General features: G+C 39.7%; 1 pseudogene; it reads right to left on the minus strand.

Annotated features, from left to right (window-relative positions):
* Nucleotides 1-683: 683 nt before the first annotated feature.
* The window catches only part of LOC100989247 (large ribosomal subunit protein uL30-like), a 172204-nt pseudogene continuing 150301 nt past the window's right edge, over nucleotides 684-22586 (minus strand).

The following is a 22586-nucleotide window of genomic DNA, read 5'->3' on the forward strand; positions in this document are numbered from 1 at the left end:
TGGTCATCCTGCTATGCAGAGCACCGTCTTGTGCCTTTTTTTTTTTTTTTTGAGGCAGGGTCTCACTCTGTCACCCAGGCTGGAGTGCAGTGGCACAGTCTCAGCTCACTGCAGCCTCCACCATCTGGGTTCAAGTGATTCTTGTGCCTCAGCCTCCCGAATAGCTGGGATTACAGGCATGTATCACCACACCCAACTAATTTTTTAATTTTTAGTAGAGATGGGGTTTCACCATGTTGGCCAGGCTGGTCTCGAACTCCTGACCTTAAGTGATCCGCCTGCCTCAGCCTCCCAAAGTGCTGGGATTACAGGCGTGAGCCACCATGCCTGACCCCATCCTGTGCTTTTTAATATTCCACCACAAATTCATGTGGGTACAAAACCATTTGTAAGTGCCCGAACCTAGAGGTGAACTCCATTTTACATATAAACACAAATACTTTTATACATGGTGGTAAAATACACTAGTTTTCTAAGAATGCAAGTACTTTGTAAACCAATGGACTGTTTTATCTTCCAGTGAAAGTATCTCGACTTTTTGCTTATTTGATTTAGGTGCAATTTGAGAACTACAAACTTTTGCTTTTCATTTAAATTTTTCCTCCCTCAGCACAGATCCATGGGGAATAAGTCTGTGTAGTAGAAATATTTAATACACAACACATGTTGAATAATGTCTTGAATATATTTTATAAAGTGATATTTATGAAAGAGCAGTGATTAATTAATAGACCACATTTCTCAAAATGTTTTTTGCTTACAATTGGATTTCTCAAGCACAAAAGCTACAGATTTATCCTGCATTCTCTAGAAAATGCTTAAATGTTGTGTTTCTGTTACAATGGCAATCTAAAAGAAATTAAGCATGCTGGTTCTGATTACCCAGAGGATCATCTTCTGATGATTGCTGGCATGCAGTCTAGTGCCTGTGTTTGCAGTTGTTTACAATCATCTTGAAAACAGTAGCAGTAGTTTAATTGTTGTTGGCCAATGATAAAGTAACAGAAGGGAGCTTAACCTTCAGCTGTCTGGAAAATTAACTTATCTGAAATACCCATTTCTTTTAAAAGCACATAGATGAGACAGACTTTACTTTAGTTCTTGGTCTAATTTGTTGTTGTTTTCTGACATGGAAGAAGAAAAATGGTGGATGTTACTTGGGTACCATTGGTTTAAACTTTGCCCACCTTGGATTAATCCTATTCCAGAATAACTGGGAACAGCACTTCAGTGAAGCTCAAGGGCAAATAATTTCTTGTGGAATTTTGCTCAGACACATATTTCATATACTTTCCTTTCCCTTTTTATGGTTTTGAAAGCAAAGTTCTCTCAATAAAACCAGTACTACCCTGTGCTGTGAGATCCTGGCAAACACATTTTCCTGACCCTCAAGCTCTAGCTCTAACATAATCTAAAACTCAGTTGCTCTAAAGGCATTCCATTAATACATTAGTGCTCTTTAAGAGAACTGTGATGCTACCTCTTTGTGTGAGCACGGATGCTTCAAACCAAGACACCCTTTTGCCTGCCAACTATTTTCCAAATATTGCCATGGAATTTAAGGCCCTATAAGACTGGGCCCTGTATTATTTGGGGTCAGACCGTAAATATTTGTGATTCTGGAGTTTGTTCCAGAATCCCAATTACTATTACTTAAATAAGATAAAAGCTTCTTTCTTTCCCATGTGTCTACAGGTAAGTGTCCAGGTGTGGGTGGGCAGCTTTGTCACCCTCTGCCTGTGGATGCCATATCTGGGTCCCAGGCAGCTGCGCTAGTTGTCACCATTTCCATCCCGGAGAAAGGGGAAAGAGGGAAGTCCTGGGGCAGTGGTTTCATAGCACATCACTTCAGCTCCAGGACCAGCACTCAGACCTAGTCACGTGGCCACACATCGCTGCAAGACAGGCTGGGAATGGTAGCCTTCTGCTGGGCAGTCGCATGTCAAGATAAAATGAGGGATTTTCTCACTAAAAGGAAGAGGGACAAATGAATACTAGAGAACAATTAGCAGTCTCTGCTTTTAGCCATGTCTCCCTTTACTTTTCCTACATTCCAGCTGCACAAAATATGTTACCCGACATGTGCTTTGTTTCCGAGCCTTCGTGCTCACCTGCCTTTGCCTGGGACATACATTTTCTCTCCTCCATTTGTTGAAATACTCCTCATCCTTCAAGGCACAGGTAACAGACCATTTTCTCCATGATGTCTTTCCAAATTATCAGTCATCCCTCTCTCTCTCTCTCTGCCCCTCTTCTGGTTCCGTTGACATTGGATAAATCGATGGTATATGCCCACAGTACACCTTATAAAATGTTGTTGACTTGTAAATATGATGAATTTTGTTCTTCTTCTGTGACTATGTCTTATTCATGGTTATGTTTTATTCTTCATGACAGCTTCGATGTTTCTTGGGGCATGACTCAAATTTTTGATATTTTGAGTTTGAATCCCAGCTCTGCCACTTAGAAGCTGAGTGACTTTGGCCAAGTCACTTAGCTTGCTAAAATTTGCTAAACTTAATTTTTTCTCTTTTCTCTGGTTAAAAAATAGGTGAATAAAATTACCTGCCTGAGGATTAAATACAATACTTCATGTGAAGGCCTTAGCATAGTGCCTGGCATGTAGTATGTGCTCAATAAATAGGAACTGGTATTACTGTTTTTTTCTTGCTGTCACTTTCTAGTGTTAAAAGACTCTCTTATATTCTGTCTGTTGGGAGTCATTAAATAAATCATTGTCCTGAAGTGAGATATTTATGGTACATTTGCTATATTATTTGCTATCTTATGTATTATATTAGTCTATAATACATAAGATTTGCACAGCTCTTGGCCAAGTCATTTGGTCTCACCCCACGTTATTATGTAGGGGTTACTGCTCTCGTGAAATCATATGGGACAAAGTGTAAGGGGACCCTGGGTTGCCTGAGATGCTGTAGGTTGTCTCAGGAACATCTGCCTGGAGCACAGCTCTTTGGAACCCATGCCCAGTGCTCTTTCCACTTTTTACCCTGATGTCTGGTACTTTACACTGCCAAGGTTATGTTATTTTTGTGAAACATTAGGGAATTTTTCTGTAGGATTAGGAATGAAACATTAAAGCAGTTGAAAAGGAGTAGGCTGTTTTACATTCTTTAAAAGACGGATGCCCGAAGGAGACAAGTGGGGATGGCAGCAGGGCTGGCAGAGCCCTCACAAGCATCTGAATGTCTGCCTCCCCCAGTCACAGAGACCTTGCCCTCCCTCTGCCAGCTACTTAGGCTGCCGGGCCTACCGGAGTGCGACGTCTTCTGGCACATATAGGTGTCCCGTGTGTGGATGACAGTTCCTGTGACAGCAGGTCTTAAAGGTGGACCATCAAGATCAGCAACATGAAAAACCAGGCACAGAAGTTGAAGCCCGCAATTTCTGGGAATTAAAAACTCGGTTTAACAAAACAACACAAAGATAAGTAAAGTATGTAAATTGGGCTTTACACATCCAAGTGAAACTGATTTCAAAGCCAGAGGCCCTCCGTATCCTGAAAGCTCCACAGAGGAGGTGTAAGTTCAGAAGCTGCACTTGTTGGATTGAAGGGAGAGGACATCAGTCGGCTGCGAGCTGCACCTGCCACTGGTGCTCCCAAGAGCAGGTACCCATGAGCCTCAGATGAGAAGAAAGCATTTTTCTCTTACCTGCTCACAGCCCCTTCTGCATGTAGTAGGCAGAGGGCCAAGGTGCAGTGACCAGCTGGGGTGGCCACCCCTGCTCTTGGCAGGACTGTCATGTGGGAAACCATGCTGAGGCTCCCACTGCACAGACCCCTGGGAGTGACCTGCACAAACCAGAATCACAAACAAGCAACTGGTCTTAGTACAACCTGCAGGAAGGTAGAGCTTCATCCCAGGAGAAAAGCCATCCATGGTCCATAAACAACTGGTGCATCTCGGCCTTAAGTCATCATTAGTGCTCCCAGCCAGCGGGCATCTCAGGACAGAAGCAGCCCATTATTTTGCCTCATTAGACTATTGGCCCAAGTCACCCAAAATGAAACACATCTGGGAATATAGTTATTGAGGAATGTGGAGATTTGATGAAGAATACAAGAAACTTTATTGCGGGATATAAAATAAGATTTGAATAAAGGGAGACACGTCATGAATGGAAAGACTCAAAATTCAACTCAATGCGCTCAAGAAAGGGTTGAGATAAAATCAGAGAACTTGGCTACTGATCATTGCAGGTGGGAAAATCAGGGCACCTTTGGACGCTTGGGACCCAGCATCCCTCGGGGGAGGCCAGTCCCCCAGCTCTGTTTTGTGACCCTTGGCTGCACATTCTCCCAGATAGGAGCTACAAACCAGGGCCCTGCCTCAGACCCTTGGGGATAGGGGAGGTCTAGAAAAACCCACGGAGGAAGAATAATGATACCAGAGGGAACTTTAACTCCTAGAATCAGGGACCGGGGAAACCTGAAGTTCAGGAAAGCTGCCAATGAAGTGAGATGGAAGCCACGTGCCTTGCTAGGAGCTTACTAACGTAATGTGGCACCCGCCAGCCTATTCTGCAGACATAATGGAAGAGAGTGTTTCCACTGCTCATTCCACAGGCAAGGCACAGATCCTGGCCACTCCTTGCCTTGGAGGCAGTACAGACACATTCATAGGGTTTGGCTCCTTTCCCTTGAGTTCTGCACCTTAAACTAAAGAAGTCAGTCACGCGAGGCTGGCTTGCTGGAACCGGCTAGAAAACGCAGCCCTGCCTGCCGCAGGGATCTCCTCCCGTATGCCCACACATATGAGTTCTGGCAATGCCCATTAGTGATATGGCCGATAGTTTCTTCTGTCTTGCTTCCAGGAACCTTTTCTTGGTTTGAAGCCACCGAACCAGAAGAGAGAATTTTTACCACTTTGAGGACTTCTTGTGACGAATCCAATGGGAATTCCATAATATTCAGAAACAAAACATTTTGAGGGCCAACAAATTATTAAGCCCTTTGCTAGGTCTTAGAGATACAAAGATAAAGAAGACTGGAGTTTTCTTTTTATTATCTACCAGACTGAAGGGCACTGCCTGGGGACTTGATCTAAGAGAAGAAATATCAGGAGACCTGGGTTTGGCTCCTGGCTCTGCCAGGTGATCACGGAGCAGTCACGTATTATCCCTGAGCTTCCGTTTCCTCATCTACTTAATTAGTGATGGGTCTACAGGGCCTTGCTGGGGTCCACTTCTGACATTCTGTGTTGGTGAGTATGGAAAAATTGTGAGTAACTGAAAGACTTTTGTTTCTGTATTCTCAGAAAAGCCTGGACACCTGATTTTTTCCTTTTATTCTTTTTGTTTTTCTTTTTTGAGACTATCATAAAACTGCAGCCATTATTTATTTATTTATTTATTTATTTATTTATTTATTTATTTATTTATTTTTTGAGATGGAGTCTTGCTCTGTCACCCAGGCTGGAGTGCCACGGTGTGGTCTCAGCTCACCGCAACCTCCATCTCCTGGGTTCAAGCGATTCTCCTGCTTCAGCATCCTGAGTAGCTGGGGCTGGAGGCACTCATCACCACACCCCACTAATTTTTGTACTTTTAGTAGAGATGGGGTTTCGCCATTTTGGCCAGGCTGGTCTCGAACTCCTGACTTCAGGTGATCCACCCATCTGGACCTCCCAAAGTGCTGGGATTACAGGCGTGAGCCACTGTGCCTTGCCTGTTCTTTTATTTTTATTTGCTATTATTATGTAATAGCTGATATATGCAAAATAATGTGAGTATCACACAGTTAAGGGATGAGGCATAGTAATAACAGGAAGAACACCTGTGAGTCGTCCTTCAACTAGAACATGATCAATATCATTGCTATAGCTGGTGGGCTCCTTTCCTATGCCATCCCCTGCAAGTCCTTAGAAGTAACCAGGTTTCCGAATTTTATTTCTACAAAGCCCTGGTTAAAATAATAATTTAGCACATATGTAGACAACCTTAAGAAACATATTATTTGATTGTGTCCACTTTATCAGAATGGTATTATGCTACATGCAGTCTTCTTTTCATTTGCTTTTTTTCCACTCAGTATTTTGTTTCTAAGATTCATCCATGTTGCATGTAGTTCATTATTTTCACTACTGTCTCTAGCATTTTATTGTGTGAGTAGTTATAAATAATTGTTTATTCTTTCTCTGAACACTTTGGACACTTGGGTTGTTTCTGGTTATTATTTTGATATTGCTGTGAACATTCCCATACGTAAATCACATGCAAGAATTTCTCTAGGGTTATACTTAGAAGTACAACCACATAAATTTGTGCACGTGTGCGAGGGTTTCTCTAGGGTAGAATTGCTAGGCTATAAGGTATATGAATATATTTAACTTATTTTTTCTGAGGGGTTATACCAATTTAGACTCCTGCCAAGAGTGAATAAAGATTCCAGTTGAATCATACTCTTTCCAAGTTCTTTTTCTTTTTTTTTTTTTTTTGAGACACGGTGTGGCTCTATCGCCCAGGCTGGAGCACAGTGGCATGATCTCAGCTCACTGCAACCTCTGTGCGGGCATTTGTTCTGCAGACCCTGACCCAACAACGGATGAATAATGTACACTGACACAGATATTCTGCCTGTCAGTCCAGCTAAGGGTCTGGGCCCCTCACAGACACCAAGGAAGGTTCTGTAAAGAGTAGCAGCCATGGCTCCATTCAGTCAGCGAAGCTCACATTTATTCAGTATAGATTAGATGACAAAGGTCTTGAGTAAAAACCACTAGAGGGTAATTGACATTGCTGACCTCCTGAGTAGAGAGCAATCATGCATCTGTGGTTGACCAAATGTTGGTCTTAGGACCACATGAATAAACAAGCTATTTAGATAAACTACTCTACATTCCTATGTATCCATGCCCTAAGCTTTTAAGAGAATTCTGCCTTCAGCCAAACACTTCATGCAGACCTCCAGGCCTTCCAAGAGGGTTTGTATTTATTTCCCATAATTTTACAATTTCTCCCACCATCCTGACTGAAACCCCACACCTCTGCATCCCAGGTTCAAGCCATCCTCCCACCTCAGTCTCCCAAGTAGCTGGGACTACAGGTGTGCACCACCACACCCAACTAGTTTTTTGTATTTTTTGTAGAAATGTGGTTTCGTCATATTGCCCAGGCTGGTGTCGAATTCATGAGCTCAAAGCAATCTACTTGCCTTGACCTCACAAATTGCTGAGATTACAGACCTGAGCCACTGCACCCAGCCCAAGTTTTTGACAATATCAGCCTTATTAATTTTTGCCAATCCAGTGGGTAAAAAAGTCTCACTGGTATCTTAGTGTCTCTGCAATTACCAATGAGGTTGTGTATTCTTTTATATATTTATGGGCTATTCATATTTTCTGCTTTGTGAACTGTGTATTTATTAACTTATTTATTGAACTTTGAAAAGATTTTAAAAAATACATCATCTTTTTGTAGATTATATTGGTTATATATATTGCAAATATCTTCTCCTACATTGTTGCTTTTCTGATCACTTTCTTCATGGGGTCTACTGTTAAACAGAAGTTCTTAATTTGAATGTAGCCAAATTTATTATTTTTCTTTCATAGTTTTGTGTTTTCTTTAAGAAACCTTCACCTCTCTGATGTTCTAAAGATATTCTCCCATGTTGCCTTCAAAAGTTTTAGACTTTTGCCTTGTGTATTTAAATCTTAAATCTACTAGCATTTGATTCTTCTGCATGGTGCAAAGCAGGGATTAGTCACAGTATTTTCCCCCCCATGTAGGTAACCAATGGCCTTGCACTGTTTATTGAAGAGTTCATTGTTTCCTTGTCATCCGCAGTGCCTTCTCTTCCATCCTCAAGTACCCACCCTTCTCTCTTTCTCTCTGTCTCTGTTTCTCTAGTCTGTTCCATTGGGCAATTTGTCTATTTCTGTGCCAGTACAGCACTGTCTTTGTTATTTTAGCTTTGGAATAAGTCTTGATATTCCTTTTCAGGAGTGCTTTATTTACTCTTAGGTCTTTCTTCCTCCATATAATTTGAGAACTAGGCCGGGTGCAGTGGCTCACACCTGTAATCCCAGCACTTTGGGAGGCTCTGGTGGGAGAACTGGTTGAGCCCAGGAGCTCGAGACCAGCCTGGGCAATGTGGCAAGATAGACATAGACACGTCGTTATAAGACCATGTGTAAATATAACAAACATGAAACCCTGGGGGAAGTTAGGGAAAGTATTAGATAAGGTAACATGTATGAAGATCCTCAATGAACAAAGATTCTGTATTCTGGCTTCAGATGTAAAAACCCTGTCTGTCCCATTTTGTCAAACCCCTCAGGACCGAAAGTAACTACCAAGGGTACCCTCATTGAAACCCAAGGGGGGTTCAGTGATTCCACAGTTGGATCAGTTTGCCCTGGACCTATAAATCTAAACCAGTGTGCCCATCTATTTTTCTTTGGATTCAAACATGGACATCAGCTCACAGCATCTCTTCTAGTATTCTGTTCACCCACATCCAGAATGTTTTGTAGATCTGTGTTGTCTTTCTCTGATAGACCTAATTAGAATCTCTTCAGTTTTTCATGAAGCCAATTCTACCAATTTTGCAAGCTCAATTTTCAATAGCTTTGCCTTCATGGTTTTATTCAATTCTGTACCAAATGTTTTGGGTCATACTTCAATAATGAATGAGTGCCTGTTATGGTGCTAGACACTTCATGGTGTCTGTTTTGGTGCTAGACACTTTTAGAGAATACAGAGTCAAGGCATTTTGAGTTAGGTTGGCCTGGGTTCAAGTCTTGACTCTGCCGTATAAGCTGGGTGACTTTGGGTCAACCATTTAGTATTTTTTAAATAATTTTTATTTTTATTTCAATAGTTGGGATACAGTTTTTGGTTACATGGATAAGTTCTTTAGTGGTGATTTCTGAGATTTTGATGCACCTGTCACCCAAGGAGTGTACACTGTACTCAATATGTAGTCTTTTATCCCTCACGCCCCTACCACCCTTCCCCCAGAATCCCCAAAGTCCATTATATTGTTCTTATGTGTTTGCATCCTCATAGTGTAACTCCCACTTATGAGAATATACTATATTTGGTTTTCCATTCCTGAGTTACTTCACTTAGAATAATGACCTCCAGCTCCTTCCAAGTTGCTGCAAAAGGCATTATTTTGTTCCTTTTTATGGCTGAGTAGTATTCCATGTTGTATATATACCACATTTTCTTTAACCACTTGTTGGTTGATGGGCACTTAGGTTGGTTCCATATCTTTGCAATTGTGAATTGTGCTGCCATAAACACATATGTGCATGTGTCTTTTTCATATAATGACTTCTTTTCCTTTGGGTAGATACCCAGTAGTGGGATTGCTGGATCGAATGGTACTTCTACTTTTAGTTCTTTAAGGAATCTCCATACTGTTTTCCATAGTGGTTGTGGTAGTTTACACTGCCACTAGCAGTGTAAAAGTGTTCCCTTTACACCACATTCATGCCAACATCTGTTGTTTTTCGACTTCTTAATTATGGACATTCTTGCAGGAGTAAGGTGATGTTGAACATTTTTTTTCATATGTTTGTTGGCTGTTCATGTATATTTTTTGAGAATTGCCTATTCATGTTCTTTGCCCACTTTTTGATGGGATTATTTGTTTTTTTCTTGCTGATTTGTTTGAGTTCCTTATAGATTCTGGATATTTGTCCTTCACTGGATGCATAGTTTGCGACTGTTTTCTCCCAGTCTATGGGTTGTCTGTTGAGTCTTTTGATTATGTGCTTTTTCATGTGTAACATGGGATGATAATTCTGGGTTGTAGGTGACATTACATAAGGGGTCTTGCACACATATTCTTTTAATCAAAGGAAAAACAAAAAATGTTAGTTCCAGAAATTAGAACAGAGGAAGACATCTTGCTTCTGAGATGATTATTTTTTTCTTAGAGGAGTGTATGAAGTAGTGGAAGCTCAGACATTCACAGAGAACATGTGCTGGGAAAAAAACACATGCCAACGTAGTCCAAAGACTCGCATGTTCACTCTATTCTTATTCAGAAAGGACTTAAGATATCACTTAAAAATAGATCAAGACAACAAAGCAGATGAAAAAGCAAAGCAAAATCAAGGATGGGACATACGGTGAAGGGGGAAGGGGAAAGTGTGCAAATGCCCCCAGGGAGGCTGCTCCCTACACTTGCTTTATGGGGCCTCACATTCGATGCTGAGCTTTTCCAGTGGCCACCACCAACAGTCATAGAGACAACTATGGATACCTGCAGTGAATGCCAAATACAGGAGAATAATCAGTGGAGGGAGGCTGGGGAGGGAAGCCTCCTTGAAAATGATGAGATTCGAGCCAGGTTTTGAAGGGTGTAAGAGCTACGTATTCCAGACAGAGGGAGCCACCCAAGCAAAATACGCAGAAGGAGAGTCAAGAGGTGGTCCTGGCATACAGGGATCCTTTGGGATAGTCTGGAGGAAGAGCAGATGACTGAGGCCTCTAATGCCAGACTTTAGGCTTTCCTCAAAAGGAGCTGGTGAGTCACAGGAGAAAATGACCTGATGGGAGTGGTATTTGGAGGAAATTATCCTGGCACCACACAGCTATAATTTTCCCCTTTGCAAATTAAAATTCATCACGGACATTTAGCAAAACGCTGTCACGCATGTCTCTCCTAATGTGGTCCACATCTGGCTCTGCCACTGGCAAATAGAGTATTTAGAAAATCTGTGCAGCATTAGTACCTAATAACCTTTTTTTAAACATAGTGAAGGAAATCGCAAACTTAGGAATGGCACATATCCTTCCAGATTAATTTAGTCCAGGTTCCCTATGTGACTTAAGAAATCCCTAGTTGCAGCTGCATCTAGTAGTCTGGACAACAGCGTGAGTGTTGAAATCCAGGGAGGTTGAGATTAATCTTAGAAATAAGAGTAAACTTAGTGATGCTCACTTTCAGTTTGCTTTCCTTGGATGTATAAAGTTTTGAGAGTTTAAAATGGCTTTAGACTTAAAAGCATTCTGCCTAAAATACTTACAGCACAACCAGCAGGGGTTTCTTTTCTAAAAGAAAGTTGTATTTGTGTAGGACGTGGACATCATGATCAGTTCAAATATTTGTATTTCAAAATTTAGGCTTGAATTTTGGCTGCATTGAGTCTTCCTTTGCTGTATTTTGAGGGGCTAAAGATCTCCTTCAGTTCCTAGAAAAACGAGGTTTGATCATTCCTCAGGGTCAGAAGCTGGCAGAAGGTAGGGACACCAAGTACTGAAGGGGCTAAGCATGTGGGGGCAGGAAAATATTTGAGGGAACATGCACTTTCTCAGCTCAAGACGCATCTCTCTTTTATAAGACTGTACATAATTTCTTCTTGACTTGAGTTAGTTTTAATCCATGTACGGTCTATTCTCTGGAACAGCTGTTACAAGACTATGCTCCTTTCTCCCTTGGAAAAACCATGTCCTTGCTAAATTTTGATGGGGAAGTGGGGAGGGCAAGGCCTTATTGCATTGACTGTCATGTGTTCACTTAAATAATCCAAGCGACTGTTTTTTTGGGGGGCCGTTCCCAATGGACTCTTGTGAAGCAAGTTAGATTCATTGAAAGAGGTGTTGCAAGATGAACAACAAACTCACTCTCTGGTTTGTCCCTGACTCTCCTCTGGGAGGATGATTACATTTGCAAGTAGGAGAGCCACTGGAGAGAGTCCTGGTGAGAAGATCTAGATTTTGAATTCTTCTGTGCTTTGGTAAACTGTCCAAGTTGGGCTGCTCATTGTGAACCTGGGTGACTTCTTTTCTCTGTAGGAAAGTGCAAGTCAAATCTAGGTGAGATAAGAAAGTACAGAGTTTTGTAGTAATTCATTTTTTCTTAATGAAATTCAATCATTCACTTATTTGTTTATTTATTTTTATTTATTTATTTTTTCAATTTGAGAGCAGGTACTGTTTATTAACCAAACAGCTTAGAAAAATAATCATGGTAGACACCTTAGTTCATTCTTTTAATAAGCCTGTTGATCTGGTCCTCCCTGTTGCCAGGATCTCCACCTTCTACAAAGTGGGTGGCCTTTTCTTCATTCCACCTCATGCAGAAGATAATTTGAAGGGCCACAGGAAGTTATTTGCTTCTTTGAAGCATTTTCCAACGGTATAGATCTCATGAATCAGATCCTCCATGCAGACGATGCCATATTTACCAAGAGATTGAGCAATCGAAGTGTTATCTGTCAAAGAAAGCAATTCGCTTCCTACTGATTTTGCCATAAGCACGCTTGTAGATTAGTTCATTTACTGACTTCAGATTTGGGTACTCCCATGCAATATATGGCTCTACAATCCTCAGCATGTTAATTGAAACCTTGTTGAGTTTCACAAAGGTTCCATTGAAGATTTGACGAAGGCGAAGAAGCTGCAACACCTTTCGGACCTTCGGGCTCACACCATTGATACCTCTGATCCTGATGACAAATGCCAATTTGGGTTCTTCAGGTACATAGAAGTTGCCAGCTTTTCTTGCCATCCTCGCCATTCATATTTCAGTTCTGTACATCTGCCTATATTCCCTGTGATAGTGCTTTGCTTCTTCATAGATAAGCTTCCTCCTTGCCTTTCAAAGCATCTTTTAGGCAAACTTCTTTCAAAGGCACTTGATCTTCAGCTCTGAGAAATTCCTTCCCTTTTTCTTAAGGGTTTCTGGCATAGCAGGAACCTTCTTCTTCTTCTCTTCTACATCCTCCATGGTTCCAGCTGGAAAAAGAGTTCATTCACTTATTTAACAAGTATTTATTGAGAGCCTTCTATGTGCTAGCTGCTGTGCTTGGTGGTAGGAATACTGAGAGCTATATTGACAAACACAATAAATCATAGCCCATAAACCATTGGTGTGACATCTGGCAGAGTAACAGCTCTCTAGGTATGTACCAAATGACACCCATTCCATGAAATTCTCTTGTCCCCACTGGAGGGAGAAAGAGAAAAAGGAAGAAAGAATAAAGGAAGAAGGAAAGAAAGGAAAAGCAGGGAGAATTACTTTTTCTCCAATTAGGGAAACACTGTACTTTCTGTTTTCATTGTATCATAGAATAATAAATGCTTTGGTATGTTCTTCTATAAATGTGTTAGTTTTGTTTAATTTAATAGAATTCTACCTACAAATATTTTGAGAACTAGTTTTCTGTGAAACATTCTTTGAGGAAACTCAGTAGAAATTAGTGTCAAAAACTATCAGGATGGCAAAGCTGCCTTGCCATAGTTGTTGGTGGTCAAGTGTTGTTGCCACTGAGTGAAATCCACCAGGGAGCCGCTAAGCCTGTCCTCTGTGGCTGCCAAACACACTTCATGCAGTGCATGGGGCTCCCTGCTGTGCACCTTCCCTGTGAGAAATGGCTCGTCCCGGCTACTCACCCACCTGTTCCAATTCATTTACTTTCATAATCCTGACTTCAAATTTACTTCATTGGTAGCATTTTCTGAAGTGCCATCATTAGAATAAAGGAACATTTTATTATTCAATTTTCTTATGACAGTAGCAAAGCATGCTTATCATAGAAACACTATAAAATGATAGAAACTAGTAAGAGGAAATAAAAGCCCATCCAGAAATAACTACTGTTCATGTCTTGGTGAGCTTCCTCTCAATGTTCTCTCCCTACCTCTATTCTCTCTCTCTTTCTCTCTCTCTCTCTCACATACACACATCAAAAATGAAATCATTTGAACTTTTTCCCTTAATACTATATTGTGACAGGGGCTGTCTTAGTTTTCACTATACTTGCAGTGCCTCATGCAGACAGCGACACTCTGTAACTGCCCAGTGAAGATTTGGTGAGAGGATGACCAGTTCTAAGGCCTCTGCTAGCTCTGAAACTATTTGATCTTTATCATTCTTTTTGTAAAATCATTCTTTTATTCTGTGAATCTTACATGTGGCAATTTACCGTGTTGATTTTTAAGGGATTATTAGATTTTATTTTTTAGAACAGTTTTAGATTTACCAAAAAATTGAGCTCATAGTACAGAACCTCCTCTCCCCACATGTTCTACTATTTCCCTGTTATTAACACCGTGTATTAGTGTGGAACATTTGCTGCAGTTAATGAAAAAATACTGATACAGTATTAGTAACTAAAGTTCATAGTTTACATTGAAGTCCATCTTTGTGTTGTATAGTTCTGTTGGTTTAGACAAATGTATAATGTCATATATCCATCATTACAGTATCATAGAGAAGAGATTTATTGCCCTAAAAATCCCCCGTGCTTCACCGATTCATCTCTCTTCCCCTTCTGTCTCCCAACCTCTGGCAACCACTGACTTTTTTTTTTTTTTTTACTATCTCCATAGTTTTGCCATTCCAGAATGCCATCTAGATGGAATGATACAGTATGTAACCTTTTAAGACTGGCTTCTTTCACTTAGCAATATGCATTTAAGGTTTCTTCATACCTTTTTATAGCTTCATAGCTCATTTCTTTTTATGAAAAGAAAATCATTCCATGTATGGCTATACCACTACTTTTTATTATTATTATTATTATTATTATTATTATTATTTTGAGATGGAGTTTCGCTTTTGTTGCCCAGGCTGGGGTGCAATGGCGCCACCTTGGGTCACCGCAACTGCCGCCTCCTGGGTTCAAGCGATTCTCCTGCCTCAGCCTCCCGAGTAGCTGGGATTACAGGTATGCACCACCACACCCGGTTTATTTTTGTATTTTTAGTAAAGACGGGGTTTCTGCATGTTGGCCAGGCTAGTCTTGAACTCCCAACCTCAAGTGATCCTCCTGCCTCAGCCTCCCAAAGTGCTGGGATGCGTGAGCCACCACGCCCAACCACTACTACCTTTTAATTCGTTCACCTATTGAAGGCCATCCGGTTTTTGGTGATTGTGATTTTACTTATTGCAAAAACTGCTATAAACATTTGTAAGTTTTTGTGGGGACATAAATTTTAAAACCAACTGGGCAAAAACCTAGGATCATGATTGCTGGAACGTATGATAAGGTTGTGTTTAGCTTTGGAAGAAGCTGCCAAATGGTCTTCCAAAGCGGTTGTACGATTTTGCATTCCCACTGGCAAGAAACAACAATTTCTGTTTTTCTGTGTTTTAACCGGCATTTGGTACTGTCAGTATTTTTTGTATTTTAGCCTTTCTAATAGGTGTGTAGTGTCTCACTGTTGTTTTAATTTGCAACTTCCCTAAGGACACATGATACTGAGCATCTTTTCATGTGCTTCTATATGGTTTTTTTTTTTAAGTTGGGTATTGATTCAGGTCTTTGCTCCTTCCTTTCTTCCTTCCTTCCTTCCTACCTTCCTTCTCCCTCCCTCCTTCTTCTCCCTCCTTCTCCTCCCTCCGTCTTCTCCCTCCGTCTTCTCCCTCCGTCTTCTCCCTCCGTCTTCTCCCTCCTTCTTCTCCCTCCTTCTTCTCCCTCCTTCTCCTCCCTCCGTCTTCTCCCTCCGTCTTCTCCCTCCTTCTTCTCCCTCCTTCTTCTCCCTCCTTCTCCTCCCTCCGTCTCCTTCCGTCCTTCCTTCTTCCTTCCTTCTTCTTTCTTTTACTTATGGATGTTCAATTTTTCCAACATCATTTGTTGAAAAGACTATTCTTTATTGACTGAATTGCCTTTGTTCCTTTGTCAAGGATTAGTTAACTATATTTGTGTGGGTCTATTTCTGGACTCTATTCTGTTCTAATCTATTTGCCTATACTTTCTCCAATATCAAGACATTTTGATTACTGGAGCTTGAAGTTGGGTAGTGTCAGTCCTCTTACCTTATTCTTCTTCTGTATTCTGTGGCTAATTCATAAAATAATAAATGGGTCTTTTGCCTTTCCGTATAAACTTCTGCTTTTCCATATAAACTTTAGGAGCAGTTTGTTGATAGCAACACAATATGTTGCTGGGATTTTGATTTGGAGTACATTGAATCTATAAATTAAGTTGAAAATAATCAATGTTTTAACAATATTAACTCCTCCTGTTTATTAACATAGAATATCTCTAATATTTAAATACCAAATTTACAGATAAATATTTTGTAAATTTATATATGTGTAAATTTGGATATTTATAGATGATTAAATATCATTTATTTTGATCTTTTAAAATTTATTTCTATCTTTTAAAATTTATTTCATCAGAATATTATAGTTTTCCTCACAGATCCTGTATATATATTGTTAGATTTATACCTAGGTATTTCCTTGTGTGTGTGTGTGCTAATGGAAATGGTATTGTGCTTTTAATTTCTTATTCCAATTGTTCATTGACGGTATATAGGAAAGATTTGTCTTTTATATATTAACCTTGTTTCCTGAAACTTTGTTATAATCACTTATTAGTTCCAGGAGGGTTTGTTGTTGTTGTTGTTGATCTTGTTGAGTCTTTGGGATTTTCTATGTAGACAATCATGTCATCTGCAAACAAAAGACAGCTTTATTTCTTCTTTGATAATTTGTATAATGTTTATCTCCTTATTTATTATTTCACAAATTATGACTTCCAGTGTGATTTTGAATATGAGCAGTGAGAGGAGACATCCTTGCTTTATTTATGATCTTAGTGGGAAAGCATCTAGTTTTCCATTATTACATAAAATGTTAGCTGTGGGGTTTTTTTGTAGCTGTTCTTTATCAAGTTGAGAACGTTTCCCTCTATTTCTAGTTAGCTGACAGTTTTATCATGAATGGGTATTGAATTTTTTCAGATGCTTTTTCTGCATCTGTTGATATGATCATAAGATTTTTCTTCTTTAGGTTGTTAATGTTATAATTACATTAATTGGTTTTAAAATGTTAAGCCAAGCTTGCATACTTGGATTAAATTTCATTCAGGCATATTGTATCATTCTTTTTATATATTGTTTTATTTGATTTTCTAGTATTTTGTTGGAAGGTTTGTATCTATGTTCATGAGAGATATTGATTGGTCTAAGTTTTTCTTCATTACAATGCGTTTATCTGGTTTTGGTGTTAGGGTAATGCTGACCTCATAGAATAAGTTAGGAAGGTTCCTTCTGCTTTTATTTTTTAAAGAACTTGCAGGGAATTGTTATTTCTTTAAAAATGGTAAAATTTATTGGTGACATTTGGGCATGGTGCATTCTTTTTTTGGAAAGTTATTAATTGTTGATTAAATTTCTTTAATAAATATAGCCCTATTCAGATATTCTATTCTTCATGTGTGAGTTTTGGTATTAATAGTTTGTGTCTTTCAAAGAATTGGTCCATTTCTACCAAGTTACCAAATTTGTGAGCATAGAATTGTTCATACATATTTAAAAGTATCATTTAAATGTCCATGGGATTAGTAGTATTGATCCCTCTTTCATTTCTGGTGTTAGTAATCTGTGCCTTCTCTTTTTTGCTCTTGGTTAGCTAAGCTAGAAGTTTATCAGTTCTACAGACATTTTCAAAGAACCAGATTTTGGTTTTGTTGTTTTCTCCATTAATTTGTTTTCAATTTCATGATTTCTATTCTAATTTTTATTATTTTACTCTTTATGCTTGTTTTAGGTTTATATTGCTCTCCTTTTTTAAGTTTCCTAATGTGGGGTCTTAGATGATTGGTTTTAGATCTTTCTTCTTTTCTAATATATGGATATAATGCTATAAATTTTTCTATTTTTTTAGCATATCAATCACACATCTTAAAAACTGTTTTCTAGTAGTTACCCTAGAGTTTGCTATATACATTTACAACTGATCAAGTCTACTTTCCAATAATAGTATACTGCTTCCTAGGTAGTGCAGTTTTGTTATAACAGAGTATTCAAAGTTCTTCCCTTCCTTCCCTTATAACATTGCTGCTGTTTACTTTACTTATACATACATTATAATCACCCAGTACATTGTTACTATTAGTACTCTGAACAAATTGTCATCTATTAGATCAGTTAAGAATAAGAAAAATGAAGAATGTTACTTTCTTCTTCATTTGTTCCTTCTCTGGTGCTCTTCCTTTTTAAAATGTTGATCTGAGTTTCTGACCTATATAATTTTCCTTCACTTGGAAGGCAAGGCAAGGCAAGTCTTGAACAGGTAAGTCTACTCACAACAAATTCCCTCAGTTTTTTGTTTGTCTGAGAAAGTCTTATTTATCCTTCACTTTTGAAGGATATTTCACTGGATACAGGACTGTAGGTTGGTGTTTTGTTTTTTTTTTCAATACTTGAAATATTTCACCCCACTGTCTTCTTTCTTGGATGGTTTCTGAAGATAAGCATGATATGATTTTTATCTTTCTTCTTCTACAGGTTAACTTTTTTCCTTCAAAATTTTCTCCATATCTTTGGTTTTCTGCAGTGCAATATGCCTAAGTATATATTTTTAGCTATTTAACGTGTTTAGTGTTCTCTGAGCTTCCTGGATCTGTGATTTGGTGTTTGTCATTAATTTTGGGAATTTCTCAGCTATTACTATGTCAAATATACCTTCTGTTCCCTTTTCTTTTTCTTCTTTCACCAGTTTCATTTCACATATGTTATACCCTTTGTAATTGTCCTACAGTTTTTGGGTATTCTGTTTCATATTTTTTCATCCTTCTTTCTCTTTGTATTTTTGTTTTGGGAAGTTTCTATAGACATTTCTTCAGTCTCATTGATTTTTTCCCTCAACTGTGTTCAGTCTAATGATGAGCCCATCAAATGCATTCTGCATTTCTATGACAATATTTTTGATTTCTCAGATTTCCTTTTGATTCTTTTTAGATGTCCCATCCCTTGTTTGCATTATTCATCTGTTCTTGTATGTTGGCTAACTTTCCTTTGGATTCTTTAACTTATTAATCATAGCTATTTTAAATTCCCTATTTGATAATCTCAAAATCTATGTTATAACCAAGCCTTATTCTTATGCTTGTTTTGTCTCTTTAGCCTGTGTTTTTAAAAAATTTCCTTTTAGTATATCTTTTAGTTCTTTGTTGAAAGCTAGACATGATGTGCTAGGTAAAGAAACTGAGATAATTGACTTTTAGAGTGAAGTTTTCTAGTAACAGGCTAGGAGCTGGGCTGTGTTTAATGCCTTTTGTAGCTGTGGGTGCCAGAGGCTTCACTTTCCTTTATCTTCTTTCCTGTTGTCTTTACATCTCCCCAAGAACTCCTTTTTAAATGGAATCTGAGCTGTGCAGCTCTCTCTGCTGCACTGCACTGTTGTTATACTAGAGCCCTGCTGACATGAGGAGAGTGGGAATAGGGAAGCATTGCATAATCTTAAGATTAAATCCCCCCTTGTAAGAAAGTGGGCCTGAATCTCCGGACTGTGACCTTCAGAAGCATTCCTAGCCCTTTCCCTTTCCTTCTATGAGACAAGAAACCCAGAGGGGATTAGAACTGGCTAATTTCTCTTCCCCTAGACCAGACAGGGCTCTGGTAAAGTGCTTTCTCTTAGAGCACAGGCGTTTGTTATGAAGATGCCCTGGGCATGGTTCCCCTCTGTTACTTTTCCCCTGTTGTATTCCCCTATTGTTTACCCTCCACTACTAGAGATTTTTCCTTCATTCTGCACTGTGAGGACCTGCTGGAGATCCTTGAGGTAAAAACCAGGAAAGCCTGCATATCCATACTGCCACCCCAAGGCTGGGCCCCCAGGGTTTTTAAACCTTAAGTAGTCCACACTCTGCCTCCATCAATTCTTCAAAATTACCATCAAAATGTTCCCAGTTACTGGCTCTAGTGGCTTCTGCTTCAGGTAAGCTTATCTCGGCTGTGATTTTCCGTATTCACCAGTCTCTCCAGATTATGGGATGGGCGATTTACCCTGCAATTTCACTTCTCTGATGGTTCCAAAAAAAGTTGTTGATTTTTCATTTGTTCAGCTTTTTTTTCATTGTGAAGACAGGAGTGATGACTTCCAAGCTCTTTACATGTAAGAGCTTAAACTGGAAGTCCTCTGTTGATTTTTACTTGATCCATTTGACTGTCATTTATTGAGCACCCTCTGTTGCTAAGACATTACACTAGACCCAACGGGGGCCACAGGCATAGCAAATTCAAACCTTTATCCTCAGGGGCCATCTGAGGTCATTTTCACAGTATGTACTTTGCCTCACAAACTGTGTCAAAGTTCTCCTCTCCTGGTGTGTATCCATATTCTGGCTTCCTCAGGCAAGCACTTCTCAAACAAGTCCCTAGATCCACCTTCTCAAAAGTTCAAGAGTTCTGTAAGATAATTTTACAATTTTATGTTTGTATTTTAATTATAATACAGTAGTCCCCCATTAACTGTGCTTTTTCTTTTTGTGGCTTTAGTTACCCATGGTCTGAAAATATTAAATGGAAAATGCCAGAAATAAACAATAAGTTTGAAATTGCATGCAGTTCTGAGTAGTGTGATGAAATCTTGAGCCATCCTGCTCTGTCCTGCCCAGGATGTGAATTGTCTCTTTGTCCAGCATATTCACAATGTATTCACCACTTAACTAGTAGCCACATCTTGACTGTCATGGTGTCACAATGCTTGAGTCCAAGTAACCCTTATTTCACTTAATAATGGCCCCAAAGTACAAGAGTACTGACGCTGGCAATTCAGATATGCCAAAGAGATGTTGTAAAGTGGTAGAGTGTTTCCTTTAAGTGAAAAGGTAAAAGTCCTTGAGTTAATAAGGAAAGAAAAACAATTATATGCTGAGGTTGCTAGGATCTGTAGTGAGAACCAACCTTCTATCTGTGAAATTGTGGAGAGGGAAGAAGAAATCTGTGCTGGTTTTGTTGTCATACCTCAAACTTTAACATAGGTATGTACATACAGAAAAAACAGTATGTATAGTATATATAGGACTGCGTAGTATCCAAGGTTTCAGGCATCCACTGGGGGTCTTGGAACATACTCCTTGTGGATAAGGGTAGACTACTATATAAAATTTAAGGCAATTTAAGGGTGTTCTAGACAGAGCTCAGCCAGCTATGGCCCTTGGACTAACTTTGGCTCACCACCTGTTTATTTGTAAAACAAGTTTTACTGGAACACAACCATGCCTACGTGTTTACATAATGTCTTATGGTGCAGAGTTGAGTAGTTGTGACAGAAAATGTATAGCCCATGAAGCCTAAAATAATTACCATCTGGCACTTTACAGAAAAATTTCCTACCTTTGCTGTAGAAGATCCTTAGATATGATCTCATGATTTCAGTGTTAGTGCTTGTGTTTACGATCATGAGGTCAAATAACAATTTCAGATTTAGGTTTCTTGGGTGTTTGAAAATGGAAAAGTGGAGATTAATTGAGTTATCATATGGGCAGTTTGAGAACAAGCTATGGAACATGCAAAAGGATCTTCCCTGAAGCAGACAGAACCATGTTTATGTTGGGGGCTGACAGGGTTTGGATCTGTGTCCCCACCCAAATCTCATGTTGAATTTTAATCCTCAGTGTTGGAGGTGGGGCCTGGTGGGAGGTGATTGGACCATGGGGGTGCATCCTTCATAAATGGTTTAGCACCATCTCCTTGGTGCTGTTCTCAGGATAGTGAGTGAGTGTGTTATCAGCAGATCTGGTTGTTTAAAAGTGTGTAGCACTTCCCTCCCACTTTCCTGCTCCTTATGCTGCTCCTCCTTTGTATTCCGCCATGACTGTAAGTTGCCTGAGGCCTTCCCAGAAGCAGAAGCCACTATGCTTCCTGTATAGCCTGCAGAACCTCAAGCCGATTAAACCTTACTTTTCTATGAATTATTCAATCTTAGGTTTTTGTTTTTTGTTTTTTGTTTTTTTGTTTTTTTTTTTGAGACAGAGTTTCGCTCTTGTTGCCCGGGCTGGAGTGCAATGGCACAATCTCGTCTCACCACAACCTCTGCCTCCTAAGTTCAAGCAATTCTCCTGCCTCAGCCTCCTGAGTAGCTGGGATTGCAGATATATGCCACCAGGCCCAGCTAATTTTGTATTTTTAGCAAAGACAGGGTTTCTCCATGTTGGTCAGGCTGGTCGCAAACTCCCAACCTCAGGTGATCCACCCACCTCGGCCTCCCAAAGTTCTGGGATTACAGGCGTGAGCCACAGCGCCCGGCTAATCTTAGGTATTTTTTTTAAAGCAATGCGAGAATGGACTAATACAGGGGCCCATACGATGTGGATAGCCTGCCTGTGTAAGTACTGACTTGCTGTCATTCAATAAACAACTGCAGTGATTATGGCAATAAAAAGTTTTTTTCTATCTGCAATTTCTCTTCCAGAAATAATGAAGGTAGATATACATTTCATGCTGCTTCCAGTAATATCACAATGCTAATCTTAAATTCAACTGAAGATAATTATCTTTACAGAATTAACAGGTGATATCTCATTAAAACTGGCATTGGAGAATTGCTTGCTGGCAGGGTTTTAGTTAAGCATGAGGTCTAAATATCCTGAACCAGCAAACAAAGCTGTGCCTCAGTCATACCATTTTATACAGTATCTTTATTGTGTGCTCTGGGCAGGAATTCTAGATTGTCCTTCTTAGGAGGCTTTCCACCGTATAGACACCTAAGTCCGTGAGTGTTCTTTACCATCCTGCTTGCTCCTGTCTTGGGACCATGAGGGACACCTGGATGGTCTCTACTATTCCCTCTACCACAGCCAAGGGCCTGCCCCTGAGCCAGTCTTTGTTCTAGACTCCTTTCACACCTGTTGAGATTCTAATTG

The sequence above is a fragment of the Pan paniscus genome, chromosome 12 (genome assembly GCF_029289425.2).
Source record: "Pan paniscus chromosome 12, NHGRI_mPanPan1-v2.0_pri, whole genome shotgun sequence".
NCBI lineage: Eukaryota > Metazoa > Chordata > Mammalia > Primates > Hominidae > Pan > Pan paniscus.